Below are 22,699 nucleotides of genomic sequence, written 5' to 3'. Positions count from 1 at the left end.
ATTAAAGGTGTGTTTGTTTCAATGTCACAAACCTTGGTCAAGAAGTAGGGGTAGATTGTTACTGTTTGAGTCATTACCACAACAACCTCTTGTTTCTAAGAGGCGTTCAAGTAAACCACTACAATCATCTCCACAAATTCCATCTCCAGTTTACTTTCAACCAATGACTTCTAAGGAGGATATTGAGAACATTAACAAGTCCATCGAGACACTCTCTACCATGATGCAAGCGCTCACTACCAAAGTCACTACGATAGAGCAAAACAATGTCACTACGGCTGCAATGGACAAGATTAAAGAGCAAATGAGTAAGATCTCTGAAGAATTCATCTATGTGGAGCAACCTGCCACCTCTTTGTCCATAAGGGACAAGCTTCCTGAGAAGTTTTCCACTGCTGACATTCCCAAGTTTAAGCCTACTGATGACCCGATGTTCTAATTGAAGGCCTTTTCTGCAACCATGGTTGTCAAGGGATTAAATGTAGCATTCTTCCCTACTTTGTTTCCTCTTTCCTTGGGGCATGCCTGCCAACAGTGGTTCTACTCTTTAGAATCCAAGCATGTTGCAACTTGGGAGGATGTTAATGAAAGCTTCATGAGCCGTTACAAATGTAACATCCAGGCTAAGACCTCTGAACGTGAACTCTCCATTCTCAAACAGAAGGAGAATGAAGGCTTCACTACCTATCTAAGCAGGTGGAGAGAAACAACTGCACTCTTGGTGGATCCTCTCAAAGAGAAGGAGATGGTTCGCCTCTTTATTTCAAATCTGACTCACAAGTACAAACAACATTTGAAGTTTTTGCCTTTGAACACCTTAGAAGATGTGTACGATATTAGGATCAATATTGAGGATGAGTTGTTGAAGACTGTTGGTAGCAACAATAACAACAACAATAACACTTAGAAAAACAAGAAGAACGACAGTCCTTCTTCTTCGTCTTCCAAGACCAACAATGCTACTAACAACATTAACCTCAATGATGTGTTGGCTCTTAGTGCTCCTACTAAGAGATTCCAAAGACAAAAGAGGGTTTACACGCCTTTGGGAATGAGCTATGACACTGCTTTTGATCGTATGCATAGTTAAGGATTGATCATGCCTATTGGACCATTACCAAAACCTCGACCAGAGAACAGAAATGCTAGCTATGACCCCAATGCTCATTACAAGTTTCATCAAGGAAAGGGTCATACTACTAAGAAATGTTGGAGGCTGAAGGATGCAATCCAAGACCTGATTGATGGTAATCAACTTCCTGTCCCTCCAGGGGGCAAGAAGCCCAATATTCAAATAGGCCCTCTTTCTAATGTGTAGACACCTAAAAATGTCTCCCCAAAACCAAACTCAATGTTGAACAACCTTTTACCGCCATTATTGGTCGGGTTGAGCATTTAATCTTGGAGTGCTTGAATCCATATTTCCATTTCATAAACCAACCCAATTCCTAGACTATAACTCATTTTTCTCTTTTCGTGCCTTTAAACCCAAAATAATTCATTTCGTGTCCTTTAAAATCATTCATTTCGTGTCATTTTATAAAAATGTTTATACCAGTTTATTTTGGTCCGTAATCTAGATCCAATGATTGAATAGTTGGATAAGGCTTTAAAAGAGATTTCCAATGATATATTATAAGCCCAAATCCGAGTTATAAGGAATAAATTATGGCCAAAATACTAACCTGAGCCCAAACAGAACCTAAGCCCACCTAACCTACAACCCAATGATCATGTGGAGGGTCCAAAAGCTTTAGTCACATCCCTAAACCAATTAGGATTAATTAGAAGCTTCTATAAGTTTCTAAAATATCTTAATTATCCTTTTTGAAAAGATAAGATTAAAAAGTTTGAAATTGAATAAACTCCTTTTTTTGAAAGTCCTAATTCTATTCGAATTGAAAGACAATCAAAGATAATCAGATATTATTTTCGTGCCTCATAGTTTTTATCCAAATCTTATATGATTAGATAGCACTTGACATTATCTTTCCAATGATATATTATAATATCAATTCCAAGCTATAACGGAAAAGATATGAATGAAATACCAAACTCTATCTAAAATTGACACTGTCTCACTATTTCGGCCATATATTTTATTCTACAAAATGTTTAAATCTGAATCTAATTGGGTTATAACGTAGACTTCAACAGCTTTCCAACGACATATTATATATCTTATTCCGATTTCTTGATCAAAAGATATGATAAAAACACAAATTGCAAAAACTGCTGACTATCGCAAGAGTATTATTCCAATTCGAATTCTTATCTTCTCTTAATTCTTCTACCCTTCTTTTTCCTTAGAAATAGAGATCATATCTCCCCCTTTTCAATCATCAACAATCTTGATCATAAAATCATTCTCTTCTCCCTCTTTAGCCTAAATACTAGCCACCCTATTCTCTCAAAATACTTCCCCAAAGCACTCCAAGGAGTCCATACAATACCCGAGGTTCTATACTTAAACCAGGGCGTGAAAGGTATAATTAAATGAGGGTTTGGACCAAATCATCTCTACTTTTTATTTAATTTAATTTAATTTCAATTTGATTTATGTAGACAGGAAGTGCAATGACGATAAATAAAACCATCTTCGTGTTGGATCGATGAAGAATACTTATGGATAAGTGGTTAAGCCACAAAACACAAAAGACTAGCCCAAGTTAAAGGAAAAACCAAAACAAAGGTCCAATTAACTAAACCCGATCATAATTAGGCTTAAGCCCGTGCTTAAACCCTAAAAATGACGGATTTAGGAGCGCCTAGGTTAAATCTTAGTGTTGCCGCTGGAAAAGCCGCACGCATTTCAAAGAGTTGCGCTAGGCTGCCGCGGTAATTCACTTGCGCGCGACACCCAACACAACCTCTAGAGTTGCGCTGCGGAAGATTCAGAATTATACGGAAAATATAAGGTTGAATCTTTCCATAAAGCCGAGCGCAAGACAATTAGGTGCGCTGCCCATAGCAGCGCAACTCAATCACTTGCGCTGGGATGCCAAGCGCAACTCATTATCTTGCACGTGACACCTGTTGCGGAAGAATGCTCGAAACCCTAAACCTAATCATTCCCTTTAAATGCGAGCTTAAACCGAGGCTTTAACAGACGGAAATTAACCTAAAACTCTGGCGAAATAACTTATGAACTTGTGCAACTTAGCCCTTCTTGTCCTAAACAATCACCCTTTTTGATATTTTGCTACTACGGTGGAGGTTCCCCAACAGCAAGGAGTCTATAAGTGTTCTAAATGGAGTTCTAGCAAATCAAATTCTAATTCAAGGTCCCCCAAACAGACATGAATTCAAATCTTGCTACACACTAACAAGTGTAAAGTCCTAGGCTTTTAAGTGGCCAAGGGCATTTAAGGAGAGTACCCCTTACAATGGGATCACCCTCCTTACAGTGGCGACTCCACTGGGGACTTAGAGATTACATGATTAATTCGTAGTTATATTCAAAGGTATCCAACACTAGGTTGCATATGGGTTGTAACGAGAATTAACTTGGATAATCTCTAGTTAGAGAGCGACACTTGAACACATAATATCTTCCTTTTGCACAAGAGTAAAAATCAAACAAGCAACATTGCATCATGCATAAGCATAGCACACTTAAACCATTGGGGATTGGCTCATTGACTAGGGGTCGCCAACGCTAGGCGTCTATCCCTAAATTAATAACAATCATCCCACCCTTATCACCAACAAAATGTTGGGAGGGCGATGTCATGAGTCAACACGTTGAGTGATTGATTTATGCGTCGTTTCTTAAGATATGGTACCTTTTGACGCCCAAGTCTTTTTTGACCTTAGAACGACATTGCGTGAATCTTGACTTATGGCATGCTTTTGTGATTATATGCCTATGTGCAACGTGTTAGGATAGTATTCTTTTTTTATCTTTTTAGTTTGGTCTAGGTTCCCAATTACGAAGTTGTCTCTTCGTGATTTAGCGTCATATTTAAAGGATAGCATAAAAAAAAGAGTCGAAAAAAAAATCGAATAAAAAAAGATGATAGAAAAAAAAAACACTCGAATTTTTTAAAAAAATCCTACGAGCAGGTGGCGCGCGCAACTCAATGAGTTGCGCGACCCCTCCCAGCGCAAGTGATTTCGTTGCGCGCGATAGCCGTGTGCAACTGAGTCACTTGCGCGCGCCCACTGGACGAGTTAGTTTTGATTTCTAAAAAACCAAATTGATTCGTCCGAACAATATCTTCATTGAAGAATTGTTAAGGGCGATGTTATCCGTTTGAATATATTTTGCGTCTTTTTTTTCCCTTTTTAAACAAGCGTATCGATTTACTTATCCTTTCGTACTCCTTTAGGGCCGATTTTCAAGCTTGGGAAAGAGGACCCCCGGGCACTCGCATTCTACGTTCACCTAAAGATCAACCCCTTTCAATCCACTTTTCTTCGTCAACTAATCCTAGTCCAATAACAATGCCAACCATAGAAGAACTTCAACCAGAGATTCTTCGTTTGAGAGAGGAAAAGGCTCAAGAGGCCGAGGAGAGAAGAATTAAGAAAATAGAAAATGTTGAAAAGAAAAAAGCTGAAACTTTAGCCTTACAAGAAAAGATGGAACAATTATCCATCAAATAAAAGTCGTTGGAGAAGCTAGTTCTTCGTTCTACAATGGGGAACAAGTACTTTGAAGCAGAAAAGTTTGCTCCTCCTCCAGGACTTGCTTTACGAGAAAAATTCGTAGCTACGGACTTGCTAATATTTAAGGTGACCAATAATCCACAAAATCATTTAATGTGTTTTACTGGAACTATGACACTAAAGGGAGTTGATCCTAAGCTCTATGCTTTGACTTTCCCTTTATCCCTAGACCCAACCGCGAGAGAGTGGTACTATGGGCTAGATCCAAAATTCAAAGCAACATGGAAAGATGTAGTTTCGGCTTTCATTACCCAATATGAGAGTAACGTAGAGTTTAAATCAACTTTACGTGAACTTGAGATGCTTAAGCAAGGCGACGATGAAGGTTTCCTTGCTTTCTATGGTACATGGCGAGAAAAGGCAGCCCACCTTGCCCAAAGGCCCCCTGAACTTGAGTTAGTACAAAAATTCATTGACAGCTGTCATGAAAAGTACAACAAACATCTACGTTTCCTTGGTCTAGACACTTTTCAAAAGGTCTATTCTATGGCTACTAGGATTGAAGATGATCTTGCTAAAGAAAAAGCGAACAAACCTCATCATCATCATCTATCAACCTAAGAATAACTGCAAGAAGGGGAATGATAATGCATCATCCTTTATTGACGTATTTGCGACTTCCACGCAATACAATAACACAAATCGATATGATGATCCTAGAAAAAGATGGACAAAAGAAAGAAAATTTACTCCATTTCTTGTAAGCTATAAAGCATTGCTAGAAAAATTAAATGAAAAAGGCTTACTTGCACCAACAAGGCCAACACCACCCACTCCACCAGAAAGGAGATTTCCTCAATGGAATGGAAATGCTTATTGTGCTTATCATAGAAGCGTTGGACATGATACTGAACGTTGTTATGCTTTAAAGCACAAAATGCAAGATTTAGTAGACGATGGGAGAATTCCCACGCCTAAACCTAACAATAATGCATCCCCCTTAGGGGTGTTTCACATCAATGAGGACCATATGGAAAGTGATACGTTCAATCCTTTGAGCTATATCACACCTATAGGAGAACCTCTATCCACAATACTCATAGGGGCAACTAATGAAGTATGTGGACTATGGGACGATGACTTTCAAGACTTATATGTCTCTAAGTATGCCGCCGTCCCAACTCCATCTTATTTACAAAATGAAACAAATGGAGCGCTTGATTGGGATCATTTCTTGGGTAAGTCGCAAAACTTATCGAATCTCTCCTTGGATGAACAATGACATCAAGAACAACTCATGGAACATCTTAAAATGGAGGCAAAGCCTCTAGAAAAAAGTTGGTTTATGAGTCCTACAACTAACCCAAATGAGATAGATCATTTAACTCGTTCTGGGCGAGTCTACTAAGAACCACCATCAAATGGATCTTCGACTACACAAAATCAAACTCAGGGTCAAGTACAAAATCTAATACCACTTGAGGTGGAAGATCCATTGGTTAAACAACTTTGCCAATTAAAGAAGAATGTTAGCATTTGGGAACTCCTAAGTACTTCTAAAGAACATAGGAATTCTCTCATGAACGCTCTAACGGCTTTGTCTGTAAGCACAGACACAACCCTTCAGGATCTCGTTAGCTTGCTTACTAGCGAGAAATCCGACAAATCAATCATTTTTACTAATGATGATTTGCCTTCAAAAGACAAGACCCACAACAATGCATTATATTTAACTGTGGGATGCAAGGGATACAACATCCCTCTACTTTGGTAGACAATAGGTCGGCGGTAAACGTATGCCCATTACGAACGCCAAAATGCTTAGGCCTAAATCCGGAAAAAGACTTTCAATCAACAACACAAAGCATTAGGGCCTATGACAATTCGAGAAGATCGGTGTGTGGAACTGTTAAGCTACCAATTACCACAGGCCCAATACAAAAGATGGTTGAATTCTATGTTATGGACATAAAACCTACATTCAACCTCTTACTTGGACGTCCTTGGATACATGAGCTTGGTGCAATACCATCCTCACTTCATCAAATTATTAGGTTGAACTATCAAGGGCTTCCTATGACTATACACGCTTCTTTACTCAAAATAGCAATAAATGATCAATCACTCTTAGAAATAAACCACGATAATGATGAAGAGGACATGTGGGGATTCTCCGTGGAGCCAATCTTCACAATTAAAATGGAAGAAGACTTTGAAGAACCATTCAAGCTTGATCCATATTCCACTCGGATAGTAAACAACATCTTAATCAAGAGTAGTTACTTTCCTGGGATGCCTTTGGGAATAGGAATGAAGAAATCTCTCTTACTTCCTATCCCAAAGAAAAGCTTCTCCTTTGGATTGGGATATAAACCAACCAAAGAAGAATTGGAGTCTCACGATGTAAAAAACAAAGCACGTAGAGACAATAGTAAGAAAGGGATAATCACTTTGCTCCCATCCTACCAACAAACCCTTAATAGACAATTCATTAGGGAGGGAGAAGATTACCCATGCTATGACTTGCCAAAACATTAGTTTTGGAAGGAATCAAGAAGGCTAGATTTGAAATATTTCATGATTGCTACTTCTTGGATGACGATCTTAGTATCGTTAAATCAAAACACCCAATTCCAGGGTGCTATGATGGGCAAGCATTTAACTTGCTATTTGGACTAGAGCAAAATCATGTCGTTATAATCACCAATCAAAACGCCATTCAAAATGAAGCTTTTGACCCAACCTTGTTGATCACCCCTTCAAACGAAACTTTTGAGCATGGATGGAGGAAATCTTTCAAGTGGACCAATCACAAAGGAGATAAACTGGAAATCGTCACAGGCGAAGGGAAGATGTTTGAAGAATCGAACGATGAATCCATCATAGACTCTAGGGAAGCTGAAAATTTAGGCCATGTGGCCATTACTGAGTCTTTATTTTCTAGTTATAAGGACTAAGATCCCAAAAAGGATTCTTCTCTTGATGTACTCTCTTTTGATTTTAATAATCTGAGCTCTATTTTTGAGTATATGCCTTCTCTTAAATCTTTCGAATGCTATAATAATCAATCTAATGAAGATGATAACATTAATAAACTTGTTGAACTAATGAATGAATGAGAACAAAAGAACCCTATTGTTGGAGAAACTGAAATAGTTAACATAGGAACTAACGAAAATAAAAGAGAAGTCAAAATTGGCTTAAATCTAAATCCGTAAGAGCGATCAACCCTCATATCGACGCTCAAAGAATTCGAAGAAGTGTTTGCTTGGTCATACAAGGACATGCCTGGAATAGATAGGGAAATCGCGGAACATACCATTCCCTTGAACCCTACTTCTAAACCAGTAAAACAAAAACTTCGATGAATGAAACCTGATGTCGCATTAAAAATAAAAGATGAAGTACAAAAACAGTTGGTCGTCAGTTTTATTCGCGTATGTAATTACCCAGAATGGGTAGCGAACATCGTTCCAGTCCCTAAAATGGATGGACGGGCTTGCATGTGTGTCCACTTTAGGGATCTTAATAAAGCTAGCTCTAAAGACGATTTTCCTCTACCACGTATTGATATATTGGTAGATAACACGGCTGAACATGCGATGTTATCCTTTATGGATGGATACGCAGGTTACAACCAAATTTTAATGGCAAAAGAAGATGAAGAAAAGACATGCTTTATTACCCCTTGGGGTACGTATTGCTACACGGTCATGCCATTCGGTTTAAAAAATGCAGGAGCTACGTACCAAAGTGTTGGGGTTTGGTGAGTCCGACTCACCGCGGAAACAACCCCGACCCAAGGAACCACTCGTAATTAATAAAACCATAAAGCATAAATAAATAAACACAAGAAAAGGAAGAACGAATCATACCCTTGAAGCGAGCTTCTCCCTCTCAAAACGGGCTCTTACTTGAAAGCCTTGAGCACCGCAAATGTCATGCCTCCAACGGTATCCACCCACAAAGGACGAACACGACTTTTTAGGTCCGCTACCTTGGAGTTAGCAAGGTCCGACCAAAACCCAAGTGTTAATGGAGTTTAAGAGTTTTTCCCAAAATATGGAATGCTCTTTCTAACTCCCACTCAAGCACTTTACTCCAAATCCCAAGGTTGGTATTTATAGAGGAAAGTATGAGTGGGAATTTCTATCCCATCAATGTGGGATTCATGAAATTCCACAAATTAATTTAAAGCAAAATTAAATTAAATATATAAGCAAGTAATAAATCAACAAGTGTCCTAGTCATATGTAAAGAGGAGTATGGACCACTTGGAGAGGAGGGGACCATAATTTCTCCCCACTCCTTCCTCTCCTTGTGACACTTGTCCACACCAAAAAGCAAGCATACTTACTAGCTTCCCCTTTCTACCCGACCTAGGCCCACGGCTCAGCTAGCCTCACATCGTGCGGGCTGCTAGTTGCTGCCAGCTCGGCCCAGCACGCCCACGCACATCAGTGCGGGCTGCTGATGCCGAGGGCGCTGCTAGCTAGCCACGCATATGTGCGGGCTGCTAGCAGTAGCGCACGCCAGCACGCCACGCACTGCTTGCGGGCTGCTGGCCGTGCTGTGCTAGCATGCCTCGCACATGGTGCGGGCTGCTAGCCACGCCTTGCTAGCATGTCTCGCACATGGTGCGGGCTGCTAGCTCGGCTAATCCCCTAGCACTCGAGATTCCGATGCTAGGGGTATTTTGGTCATTGTTGATTTATTACTAATTTGTCGTCTCGTCTTTTTATTATTTTTGACTCGACTTCCGACACTCGGTTTCGACGCTCTAAGCTCGAATTTCCGACGTCTAAATATTTAATACTCGGGCGACGAATCAATTTCTTCCGAATTAATTCGTCGAGTCGGTTCGTATATTTTGCTTGGGTGTGACCCGAAGGTTCAGTCAAGATTAAGCTGTAATATTAATTATATTAATATTACTAATCGGAAGCGGCGTCCATCCAGGCATTCCGATCACTTGGCCTTACTGAATATATTAGCTTTCTAATAATTCTAAACCCGCCATCAGAATAATACACTTGTTCGAAGGACACCATTCCTTTCAATCTCCCACTTGTCCTTCCGGACAAGTGTGCATTTAGTGTATAGCCCCTTTCCTATATCTTTTCATGTATCTTCATGAACTGCAGAGTAAGATTACTCGTCATCTCTGTTACGTCCAGAAGTGTTTCTCGAAATCCGAGTTTGACTGTCAATAAGCAGATGATTTCTAAAATCCATCTGAGCACGACCATGCATTTTCACAGTCTCGCTCTTCGAGATGCCTTGTAAACAACAAGACATGTTCCCTATTGTTAGTAGGGGGACATTTCCAGTCTTGTAATGTAGCTTCTCTTACTAAGAGGACCTAGCCGTCCGATATCTGTCATTATAATCCCCAGTTACGGCAGACGTTTGGCGGATACCAAAGCGGACTAGTACTCAAACAAGAGACCTCCCACTACTCATGGTCAAGGAAAAGAGTTCCGATAGTAATAATGAGAAAAATACTTATGACGATTTTAAATCTCTTAAAGTATTCTCATAGGTCGATCCAGTATGGTTCTAAACCAATACCTGTGCAAATGATTTATATCCTCATAGCACAGGAAACGGTGCTATAAATCATACTACAAACTAATCTCTAATGGTCATTAATCGTCCACAAAAAATATGACCTTGATTAGGGATAATTTTCGATTAAAATATTCAATGTTCACTTAATAGGTGTTTCTTTATCCAAGCCATTGACTTGATACCCTATTTTGAATATTTATTAAAATCGAATGGACTCATTATTTAATTCTAAACCACAATTAAATAGAAACGGAGTGAATTAAATTGCATGAAAAATTTTAATTACTCCAAAAACTGAATGGTTCATCATAGTGCTTTACATTAACATTGTCCAAAATTTAATTAAAACACTATAATATGGAAATCAAAGCCAGTTCGCGACATGCTTGATTCCCATTGCCTCAATGTGTTTGTTGTGCTTCACTTGAGACAAGGGTTTAGTAAGTGGATCGGCTACATTGTCATTTGTTCCCACTTTGCAAATTCTGATTTCACCCTCTGTCTTCCATTCTCGAATCATGTGAAATCGCCTCTTGACATGTTTGACCTTCTGATGTCCTCGTGGCTCTTTAGCCTGAGCAATAGCTCCATTGTTGTCACAATGGAGGTCTATTAGACCCTTGATGGAGGGTACAACACCAAGTTCATCAATGAACTTGCAAATCCAAACTGCCTCCTTGGCTGCCTCAGGCGCTGCCAAGTACTCGGCTTCAGTTGTAGAATCAGCGGTTGTGCTTTGCTTTGCACTCTTCCAACTAAACGATCCTCCATTGAGACAGAATATGTATCCGGATTGAAGTCTTCTCTGTCTGTCTGGAAGCTTGCGTCGGTATATCCCTCAACAACCAATTCATCTTTACCGCCATAGACCAGGAATTTATCCTTGTTCCTTTTTAGGTACTTCAGAATATTCTTGGCCGCAGTCCAATGCGCCTCTCCTGGGTCTGATTGGTATAGGCTCGTAGCACTCAAGGCATACGATACATCCGGCCTAGTACATATCATGGCATACATGATCGATCCAATAAGCGAAGCATATGGAATATGACTCATCCTTTCTCGTTCATCAGGTATCTTTGGCCACTTCTTCTTTCTTAAGGTTATGCCATGTGACATGGGTAGGTGCCCTCTCTTGGCTCCTTCCATTTGGAATCGAGCTAGTACCTTATCGATGTAAGTACTTTGACTCATTCCTATCATCCTCTTTGATCTATCCCTATAGATCTTGATGCCTAGTATGTACTGAGCCTCTCCCAAGTCTTTCATTGAAAAACATTTCCCGAGCCAAGCCTTTACAGACTCTAACAACGGAATGCTATTTCCAATGAGCAAAATGTCATCGACATATAAGACTAGGAAGGCGATGTCACTCCCACTGACCATCTTGTAAACACAAGACTCATCTGGATTCTTGATAAAACCAAACTTATTGATGGCTTCATCAAATCGCAGATTCCAACTTCTGCTTGCTTGCTTTAATCCATAAATGGACTTCTTAAGCTTGCATACCTTCTTAGGATTGTTCTGGTCGACAAAACCTTCAGGCTGTGTCATGTACACATTTTCTTCCAAAATTCCATTGAGGAAGGCGGTTTTGACGTCCATCTGCCATATTTCATAATTGTAATGTGCAGCAATCGCTAGAAGAATTCGAACGGACTTAAGCATAGCTACTGGAGAAAAGGTTTCATCATAATCAAAGCCGTGAATTCGCCTGTAACCTTTTGCTACCAGCCTTGCTTTGAAAATGAATACATTTCCATCTTTGTCAGTTTTCATCTTGAAAATCCATTTACATCCAATAGGTGTGTAACCTACGGGTAAATCAACCAAGTCCCATACTTGATTTTTAAACATGGAGTCCATTTCGGATTTCATGGCCTCTTGCCATTTTGCAGAGTCGGGGCTCGTCATAGCTTGCTTGTAGGTTGCTGGCTCATCTCCATCCACTACTAGGATGTCTTGATCTTCGGTTAATACAACACCGAGATATCTGTCAGGTTGAGATCTTGGCCGAGTTGACCTACGTAGGATAATGGACTGAGCATTTTCACTGTCGGTTTGACTTTGCATATTTTAACTTTGACCAATGTCAACAGATGCTTTGTGAGCACTTTGATTGTCAACTTGTCCTTGTTGCTCGTCCTCTCGAACTTCATCGAGTTTGATTTTCCTCCCACTTGTTATTTTGGAGAGATGCTCCTTCTCCAAAAAGACACCATCACGAGCAATAAACACTTTGTTCTTGGATTTGTTGTAGAAGTAATACCCTTTGGTTTCTTTTGGATAATCCACAAAGTAAACCATGTCAGATTTCGGATGAATTTTGTCAGAAAATGAGTTTCTTGACATATGCTTCGCATCCCCAAATCTTGAGAAAAGACAACCTTGGAGGTTTATTTGTTCATAATTCATATGGAGTCTTTTCCACTACCTTTGACGGAGTACGATTCAGTGTAAGTGCCGCAGTTAAAAGTGCATGTCCCCAGAAAGAGATTGGAAGTTCACTAAGACCCATAGTCGATCGAACCATGTCTAACAGGGTTCGATTCCTCCTTTCAAATATTCGCCACCTCGATCCGATCGAAGCGCTTTGATTTTCTTGCTGAGTTGGTTTTCAACTTCGTTCTGAAATTCCTTGAATTTATCAAACGATTAAGATTTGTGCGACATTAGATAGACATAACCATATCTACTATAGTCGTCCGTGAAGGTTATGAAATACCGATAACCACTCCTTGCGGGTGTACTCATTGGCCCACATACATCGGTGTGTATTAGTCTCAACAAGTCACCGGCCCTTTATCCCAACTTGGAGAATGGTTGCTTTATCATCTTTCCTAATAAATATCCTTCGCAATTCTCAAAGGATTCTAAATCAAATGAGTCAAGAATACCTTCTTGAAGAAGCTTTTTGATGCGTTTGATGTTAATGTGGCCAAGACGACAGTGCCACAAGTAAGTTTGACTAGACGGTGTAGTATTAGCTTTCTTTGCATTGGTATCAAACATTTTGTCTAAAAGCACGTGAAAGTGTCATTCCATAAATATATTCAAGACATCAAAACAAAAGTCTTGGTTGATGAAAACGACGTCCAACGTCGGAAATACATCAAAAGTATTGTGCATAAAACTAAATAAGTTCTACTTCTTTAGACAAAACATGAGATTACAAGTTTTCTTGGATAGATCACCTTTATCCTACTTGTGTACTCATTTCCACATGAAAAAGCACCGCTCACTTGGTTCCTGAAGAAGGAGTGTATTGTGAGTCAATTTTTCGGTATCTAATACCTTTTAAAATTGCTTATATTCAAGTGTTTAAGATGATACCTGAGGTTGAGGTTACTTTTCCTTTCGCCTCATCATCCAGATACTTGCTGCATTCTCTTTTGTAGTGTCCGAGGTTACCACAATAGAAGCAGCGCATCTTCCTCTTGTCTTTGAACTCCTTCTTCCTTGGTCTAAGGGCAAAGTAAGGCTTCTTGCAAGAATAGGTCTTTTGGAGCTCTTGGATGACTTCCCTTAAGGACAGTGTATCCCTATTGGCGGTGAGACGCATTTTAAGCCCCACATATCCCGAGTGAAGAGAGCTAAGAAGCATGTGAGCCGCTTGCTCATCTTCCACTGGTTTGCCAATTAGCTCCAGATGGTTGAATAGCCTTTTCATGTTAATTACATGAGCTTGAAGTGGCATTCCGGGCCTAAGTCTCGCATTGTAGACTTTTCCCCACACCTCTTGTCTTTCTTTCGAGAGACAACCATCTTGCGGTGGCTTGATCCTCATTTTGGAGAGTGACCTAGTCACATCCTCCACGTGACCATCATAATTGCCCCTAGCACTTTTGGTGACCCTCAAATTGACTACATCCTCAAGAGCTATGAGCATCATGTCCGGAAAATAGCCGGAGAAAATCTCCTTCCATTGAACCGAGATGGAGTTTGCCATGAGTTTCGAAACTCTCTTGCAATCCATGCTCCATTCTTCATGAGCTTCATCACTCATGATCCCTTTTGAGTAGAAACTGGGGACCGGAGGGTCCAAGATATGCTTTAGGTAGCAATTTCTGAGTGTCTTTCGGAGTTCATCTTCCCATTCCTTAAAGTTCACCAAATTGAGCAAAAATGATAACTTTTCGAGAAATTCCGGGTACATAAGGTCATTGTCATTAGTTGAAGACATGATTCTACAATTGAAAGAATTTTAATGAAAAAACCATTCAAAATTACTTAAATAAGATTGAATTTTATTCATGCAAATTTTCAATACTTATTTAGCGTCTTATTTACACGTAAAATTGTCCCTATTTTGTGAAAATAAGGCGATTCCAAGATCCGAAGAAACAAAGAGTGGTTAAGCATGCTTTGGCTTGTCTTAACACTCAATCTTCTAGGGTAAGCATTGCCTTGCTAATGGCTCTAAGCCACTCTTGGTTAGACAATCGTCGCATCTAATGCATCTTTGACGATGTATCTCTTTTTCCACGTGTAGGGAAAAAATTCAAGTCTTAATCCCACTAGCTTGAACCCCACTGTGATCATACACTAAAGTACGGTGGCGTCCAAAAGGGAAGAAAATAGAGCAAAAGAGTCGCCAACAAGTTTTTTAAGGAACTTGTAAACCGTTCATAGGATGAAGGTTACACCCCTTAACGATCCAAGAGATCGTCAACTCCATAAGGTCTAGAACCAAATAAGGGTTCGGGGATGAAGGTACAAATCCAACCTAAAAGAGATTGAACCTGCCCTAATAATAGGCCTCTACTTTATTCTGATCGTATTCATGTGCGCTTTTTGATTAACATGCAATCAATAGGATTACCCTAAACCTGTTTATCTATGTTGGTTGAATTTAATGCACAAACAAACTATTATTGGCGATCACTTGAAATTATAATCATATTAACCCTAACAAGATTATTAATTATCTTATTAAGCGTGATTACAAGAACCAAATTCCCTTTAAACATGCAATAAAGGCGTGATCAAGCAATAAAGAATAAATAATGTATCAAGCAACATAATAAATAAAATCATAACAATAATTATAATAATAAATATCATCATCATAAAAATAAATTATAATTGAAATAATCATGATAATAATCATAAAATAAAATAATCATCATATTAATAATAATTGAAATAATTATCATAAATAAAATAATCATCATCAAAATAATAATAATAATAATAATAATAATAATAATAATAATAATAATAATAATAATAATAATAATAATAATAATAATAATAATAATAACCATCATGAATTATAACAATCATAATCATGTTCATGTTAATATTAAAGCATAATAAAAATAGCAAGATCCTAGGCATGATACTAACAAGATTAATAGCAAACCCTAGCATGTCACTAAGCAGTAAAAATCAAATCTTTAGCCCTAACATGATACTAACAATCATAAATATTAGGAAGAGAATAAAAGGCATCATAACAATCATATTTAATATTAAAATTAACCTAGGAATGATACTAGGAATATCATAATAACAATGTAAACATGATTTCTATATCATAATATCAATAAATCAATAAAGTACTTACTTTGATGCTTCGTACCTCTTTCTAATTACAAAATACACACGTTAGTAACTTCAAGGAAAATAATAAACAAAACAATTAAATTAAATAATTGAAATAGGGATTTGGGACCAAACCCTCAGAAATTAAACATTTCATGTCTAGGGCGAAGGCAACTTCGAATATGGCTAGGTGTTTCTAGATCTTGTGAATGCGGAATTTTGTATGAAAAGCAAAGTTTTTAAAAAAAAGAAAGAAAGAGATGAATGAATTAAAGAATGCTAATTAAAACTTGTGAATGAGGAGAATTGGTGAATGATAGATGTAGATGATGATCGGTGAGAATTGGTGAATGAAAATGGAGTTTTTAATACGATATTTATAAAGAAAATTAGCCAAAAAGATAAAATAAACAAAACAAAGTCTGACGCTCAGAAAACAGAGCTGGCGCCAACCCTGGCTAGCTGGCGCCAGGCACCAACACTAGCGCTAGGCGCCAATGGCAAGCGCCAGGCGCCAGGCCTGGTTCCAGGCGCCAAGACCTGGGGTTAGGCGCCAAGCCTGATACCAACGCGTTTTCGAAAATCAGATAAGTTTACCGTACTAGAGGATAAAATCATATAATTTCCTCGAAAATGCTATTTGATTTTGATTAAAACTCTGAAAAGTCAACAAAAGTCAATTTATCAATGCTAATTGAATTAGGAATGAAAAGAACCTTCTAGAAGATTCTAGAAGACTAAAACCATTCCTAATTGCATTAGGAATGATAAATCATATTAGGCCCTCCCCTGGATCATTGGGCCGCATATAAAGCTCAAGCCGGGCCCAGTTTAGTAAATTGACCATAACTTCTTCAATATTCATCGGAATTGGGCTTATAATTTATCGTTGGAAAGCTATTTGCAAGCCCCATCCAACTACACTACTATTGGACCCATATCATGGACCAACCAAACTGGATTGACTGTTTTCTTAAAAATAAGTTTTCAAAAACAGAGAGAAGAGAAAAAAAAATTAAAACTATCCGCAACACTAGGCTTTCCACACTTTCGCTTCATTCGATTATGATTCGACGTGAAAGATACTCATCATTGGGTTTGGTTTTGTGGAGACACAAATGGGTGTCTACACCACGGTATGTGAGGACTCCTCACTCATACCGATGAGTTAAACCAAAACCAACGTGCACACCCGATGTGCCTTATGAGCCTTGGAGAAGTGATGGCACCTCGCTTTGGCGTAGCCTACCATCACCCTCGTTCGACTGGTAAGTGTTGTTTTGGAAAGGCAAGTTTGACTCAATATTATTAGGGACCTAGGATTTCTATGTTGGTTGATTTAAGTGAACTTAACTAATCATCGCAACATAAAGAAAACCTAAACATGCATCTAACGAATAATTCACATGTATATATAAGCATAAAATATAAAGCGAAATTATAGATGCATATTGGCAACTAGCATGATCCCTTGAATTCTTCAAATCTTCAAAAGGTCTTCATTTGCAATTCAAGGCTTTGTCTTTAAAGATACGCCGTCTTCAAGAGTTAACCAAACTATGCAATTACTGTTGGGGTTTGGTGAGTCCGACTCACCGCGGAAACAAACCCAAAAACAAGACCGCACTCGCAATAAATAAAACCATAAACATAATTAAATTAATCAGAAGATTAAGATAAGCTAATTACCTTTGACGCGTGCTTCGCTCCAAAATGAGCTCTTACTTGAAAGCTTCAAGTCTCGCTCACACGCAGACCTCCAACGAAGTCCACCCGCACCAACAAAATCGACTAGGTCCAATGTCTTTGGGTTAGCAAGACCCGACCAATAAAACCCGATTAATTATATTGAGTTCAAAGGTTTTCACTAATTGTGATGCCTTTTCAAACTCTTACTCAAGCATCATTCTCAATGCCTATACTTGGGTATTTATAGGAAATGATGGGAGTATCATTTACTCTCCCATCAATGTGGGATAGTATGATTTTTCCATTTTATTTTAAAGCTAAAATAAAATTAATAATCAAGCTAGTAATAAATCAACAAGTGGCAAGCTCATGTGAGTGGTTAGGTGAGGACCACTTGGAGAAGGGGGGGACCAAACTTGCTCCCCACTCCCTCTCCCATAACCGGCCACCTCACTCCACACACACTCAAGGACCACTAGCCACATGGCACCCACCCTTGGGCACCAAGGCAGCCAAGGTGGGCTGCCATGTGCTGTTGTCCGTGGCAGCCACGCCCAGCAGGCCCAGCACTCGCATGCGGGCTGCCAGGCGCTGCTGGCCAGCAAGCCCAGCATGCTTGTGCGGGCTGCTGCTGGCCTTGTGCCTTGGCCAGCGCTGCTAGGCAGCAAGCAATGGCCTAGCCATGCTGTTGCTAGATGTGGCGAGCTGGCGCGCCTAGCGTGCTAGCTGCTGCAGCTTGTTGCGGCATGGCTTGCTAGCCATTGCGCGCACAAGGCTGTGCCTAGCATGCTAGCACGCACTAGGCAGCGCCTAGCCTTGCGATGCTAGCATGGGTGCGCTAGCACGCACCAGCCAGCCTAGGCTCGGCTTGGTGCGCATGCTAGCCACCATGCTAGGCCATACGCCCTTAGCACTCGGTTTGCTTGGGCATTCCGATGCTAGGGGTATTTTGGTCTTTTGTTGATTTATTACTATTTCTCGTCTCGTCTTTCACTATTTTTTGACTCGACTTCCGACGCTCGGTTTCGACGCTCTAAGCTCGAATTTCCGACGTCTAAATAAATATTACTCGGTCGACTCATTAATTCCTTCCGAATTAATTTGTCGTTTCGGTTTGTTGAATGCTTGGGTGTGACCCGAAGGGTTCAGTCAAGATTAAGCTGTAATATTAATTATTCATTAATATTACTGATCGAATGCGGCCTCCACCCAGGCATTCCGATCACTTGACCTCACTTAATATATTAGCTTTCTAATAATTCTGAACCCACTAACGGAATAGTACACTTGTTCGAAGGACACCATTCCTTTCAAATACTAGTGTCTACGACTAGGAATAATCTAAATATTAAGGTACAAAAATACTTAACGATGCGTAGACCGTATTTAGATTTACAAAAATACATAACGACACGTAGTCCGTATTTTCTATCCTAATCGGGTCCCACTAGTTGCCATTTCATAAAACCTGTGAGAGAGAATATATATTCCATTAATCCATTCACTATTTGTGAATGGCCCATGCAATTTACAATATCAAACAAGTAAAATGCATTTAAACAACGCGCGCACTAGTAACTAATCTAGGTGGTTAATCCGATTAACACGCCTAATTAAAACTAGTCAAAGTTGTTTAACCGATTATGTAATTTGACGTCATTAACTAATTGAAGCTCCCACTAAATTCCGCATTTCCCTTAATTAATCCAATTAATTAAGTCGGTAGCACCCAAACTTGTCAAAATAAAATTTTGCTAATGTCGCTCAAAAACCGAGGCCTAGCCTCCCAAAATTTTAAATAAAATAAACAAAATTAATTAAAATAAATAAAACGGCAAAATAAGCAATATTAAGCCAACCGCATTTCAAGTGGCTTTCCCTTTAAGCGTTTTGCCAAGGAAACTCGAATAATCGCGGCTCATGCAAACCAAGCATACTACGGCTATTCACCTCACCGCACCAAGCATATGCACACACAAAAAACTCCGCACACAGGGCCCGCGGCAAGCAGCCATGGGCTGCTACCACTGCCGCACGCACGCGCACGCACAGCCATGGCTGCAAGTGCGTGGCTGCTGCGGCCGTGTGCTACTGTCCCGCGTGTGGCCGCACGCAAGGCGGGGCAGCCACATGTGGGCTGCTATGCAGCCCGGCTAGCCAAGGGTGGTTCTTTGCCTCATTTTGCGTGCCATGGCCTCAGGATTTGATCCCATTTCACGAGACATAATTAATTAATTCTAAATTAATTTTAGAACTAACTTAATGAGAAAAAAATAAAAATTTTAAACAAGTCTAACTTAATAAAATTTCAAAGTGTAAATAACCAAAATAATTCCAAGAACCATTCTTAATTAAATTAATTTAGCTTGGTGCAATAACAAAGTTGAGGCAATTTCTCACTTTTATTTTAATCAATTTAAATTAAACTTGAGAATTTTACAAAGTAAGGGGAAGTTGGAAAAATATGAACTTTAATGTTCAAATGAAAATTCCAACATCTAAATTTTGTGAATCCTTGAAAATTATATCTTCCAACATGAAGATAACCAAATTTCTATCACAAAAATTGAAACTTTATGTTTCCAATCAACTCTAAATGATTAAAACAACAAAGTTTAACACAAAATAACATGGAATTTAGTGGTTTTTAAAGTTTCAATCACTTATCACAAATAAAGATTGAATCTTTAACACTTAGGAAGCCTCAAAACAAAAATTTTCACACTAAAAAGCAATTAGTTTGCAATTATGTGAAAATAAATCAACCTTTAAGCATCAAATACTACCAAGTAAGTGCGCTTTAAGGGGACTTAAAAATGCAGAAAATAATGCAAATAATCAACCACATAATCAACAAGTTATGCCATTAATTTCAAGGTTAGAAAAGACTTAAAACTTTTCGTCAAAAACGAAAAAAATCCCTTGAAAAAGGCATTTCTGGTTAGAATTTGGCTAAAATCACAAACCTTTCCATAACACCTTTTCCACCCAAAATTCACTATTTTTGGGCGAAAATCTGGGTTCTGGGCCAAATTCAACATTAAAAACGGGATTAAAATAAATAAAACCGAGCTACTAATCTAATTAGCAACTTAAACCAGAAAAATAAGCCAAAATAAACCTTAAAAAACATGATTATAAAAATAAACGAGCGGGGCTCCGATACCGCTGTTGGGGTTTGGTGACTCCGACTCACCGCGGAAACAACCCCGACCCAAGGAACCACTCGTAATTAATAAAACCATAAAACATAAATAAATAAACACAAGAAAATGAAGAACGAATCATACCCTTAAAGCGAGCTTCGCCCTCTCAAAACGGGCTCTTACTTGAAAGCCTTGAGCACCGCAAATGCCGTGCCTCCAACGGTATCCACCCAAAAAGGACGAACACGACTTTTTAGGTCCGCTACCTTGGAGTTAGCAAGGTCCGACCAAAACCCAAGTGTTAATGGAGTTTAAGAGTTTTTCCCAAAATATGGAATGCTCTTTCTAACTCCTACTCAAGAACTTTACTCCAAATCCCAAGGTTGGTATTTATAGAGGAAACTATGAGTGGGAATTTCTATCCCATCAATGTGGGATTCATGAAATTCCACAAATTAATTTAAAGTTAAATTAAATTAAATATATAAGCAAGTAATAAATCAACAAGTGTCCTAGTCATATGCAAAGAGGAGTATGGACCACTTAGAGAGGAGGGGACCATACTTGCTCCCCTCTCCTTCCTCTCCTTGTGACACTTGTCCACACCAAAAAGTAAGCATACTTACTAGCTTTCCCTTTCTACCCGACCTAGGCCCACGGCCCAGCTAGCTTGGCACCGTGCGGGCTGCTAGTTGCTGCCAGCACGCCCACGCACATCAGTGCGGGCTGCTGATGCCGAGGGCGCTGCTAGCTAGCCACGCATATGTGCGGGCTGCTAGCAGCATCGCACGCCAGCACGCCACGCACTGCTTGCGGGCTGCTGGCCGTGCTGTGCTAGAATGCCTCGCACATGGTGCGGGCTGCTAGCCACGTCTTGCTAGCATGTCTCGCACATGGTGCGGGCTGCTAGCTCGGCTAATCCCCTAACACTCGGGATTCCGATGCTAGGGGTATTTTGGTCATTGTTGATTTATTACTAATTTGCCATCTCGTCTTTTTATTATTTTTGACTCGACTTCCGACGCTCGGTTTCGACGCTTGAAGCTCGAATTTCCGATGTCTAAATATTTAACACTCGGGCGACGAATTAATTTCTTCCGAATTAATTCGTCGAGTCGGTTCGTATATTTTGCTTGGGTGTGACCCGAAGGGTTCAGTCAAGATTAAGTTGTAATATTAATTATATTAATATTACTGATCGGAAGCGGCCTCCACCCAGGCATTCCGATCACTTGACCTTACTGAATATATTTGCTTTCTAATAATTCTGAATCCGCCTTCAGAATAATACACTTGTTCGAAGGACACCATTCCTTTCACGAAGAACGGCTACGACTCTCTTGCATGATATGATGCATAAAGAAATAGAAGTGTATGTGGATGATATGATCGTAAAGTCCAAAGACAGAATGGGACATATAAAAGCTTTATGCCAATTTTTCACTCGCATAAAAGAATACAAAATGCGATTGAATCCACAAAAATGCACCTTCGGAGTAACTTCTGGCAAGTTACTCAGATATGTAGTATGCACACGTGGCATCGAGATCGATCCCTCTAAAATAAAGGCAATTGTTGACATGCCTCCCCCTCAAACAGAAAAAGAAATTAGGGGATTCCTTGGCAAACTACAATACATTAGTCGATTTATCAACAAATTGACTATGACTTGTGAGCCAATATTTAAAAAATTGAAAAAAGAGGAGAAACATGAACGGGACGATCCATGCCAAAAGTGTTCTAAACAGAGATCTAGCAAAGAGAAGTGGTAAATTCTCGAGAACTTAGTTAAATCACCTTTGTTTTCTTGTTTAAAAGGACTTTAATTAATTAATTAGTGTTGCTTGATCACCTTTAAAATAATTAATTAATCAATTCCACATAGTATCTTGCGTTAAATAAAGATTAGAATTGAATTAAATAATTGTTGGTTGATCACTTAAGCCAAGGCGAATCTTGATTATTTTATTGTTCTTTCACAAATATTATTAAATAAGAATAACAACTTTATTACGATGTAATTCCTACGTGAATTAATGCTTGTAAATAAAATCAACTAACAGTTTTAGGTATCACGTTGCATATATTGTTTGGTGATGAAATTGTAAAAAGGAAGAGCTAGTAGAGACCGTACT

This window comes from Chenopodium album, chromosome 5 (genome assembly GCF_948465745.1).
Source record: "Chenopodium album chromosome 5, dcCheAlbu1.1, whole genome shotgun sequence".
NCBI lineage: Eukaryota > Viridiplantae > Streptophyta > Magnoliopsida > Caryophyllales > Amaranthaceae > Chenopodium > Chenopodium album.
The sequence above is the reverse complement of the archived record's forward strand: the minus strand, read 5'-3'. Positions refer to the sequence as shown.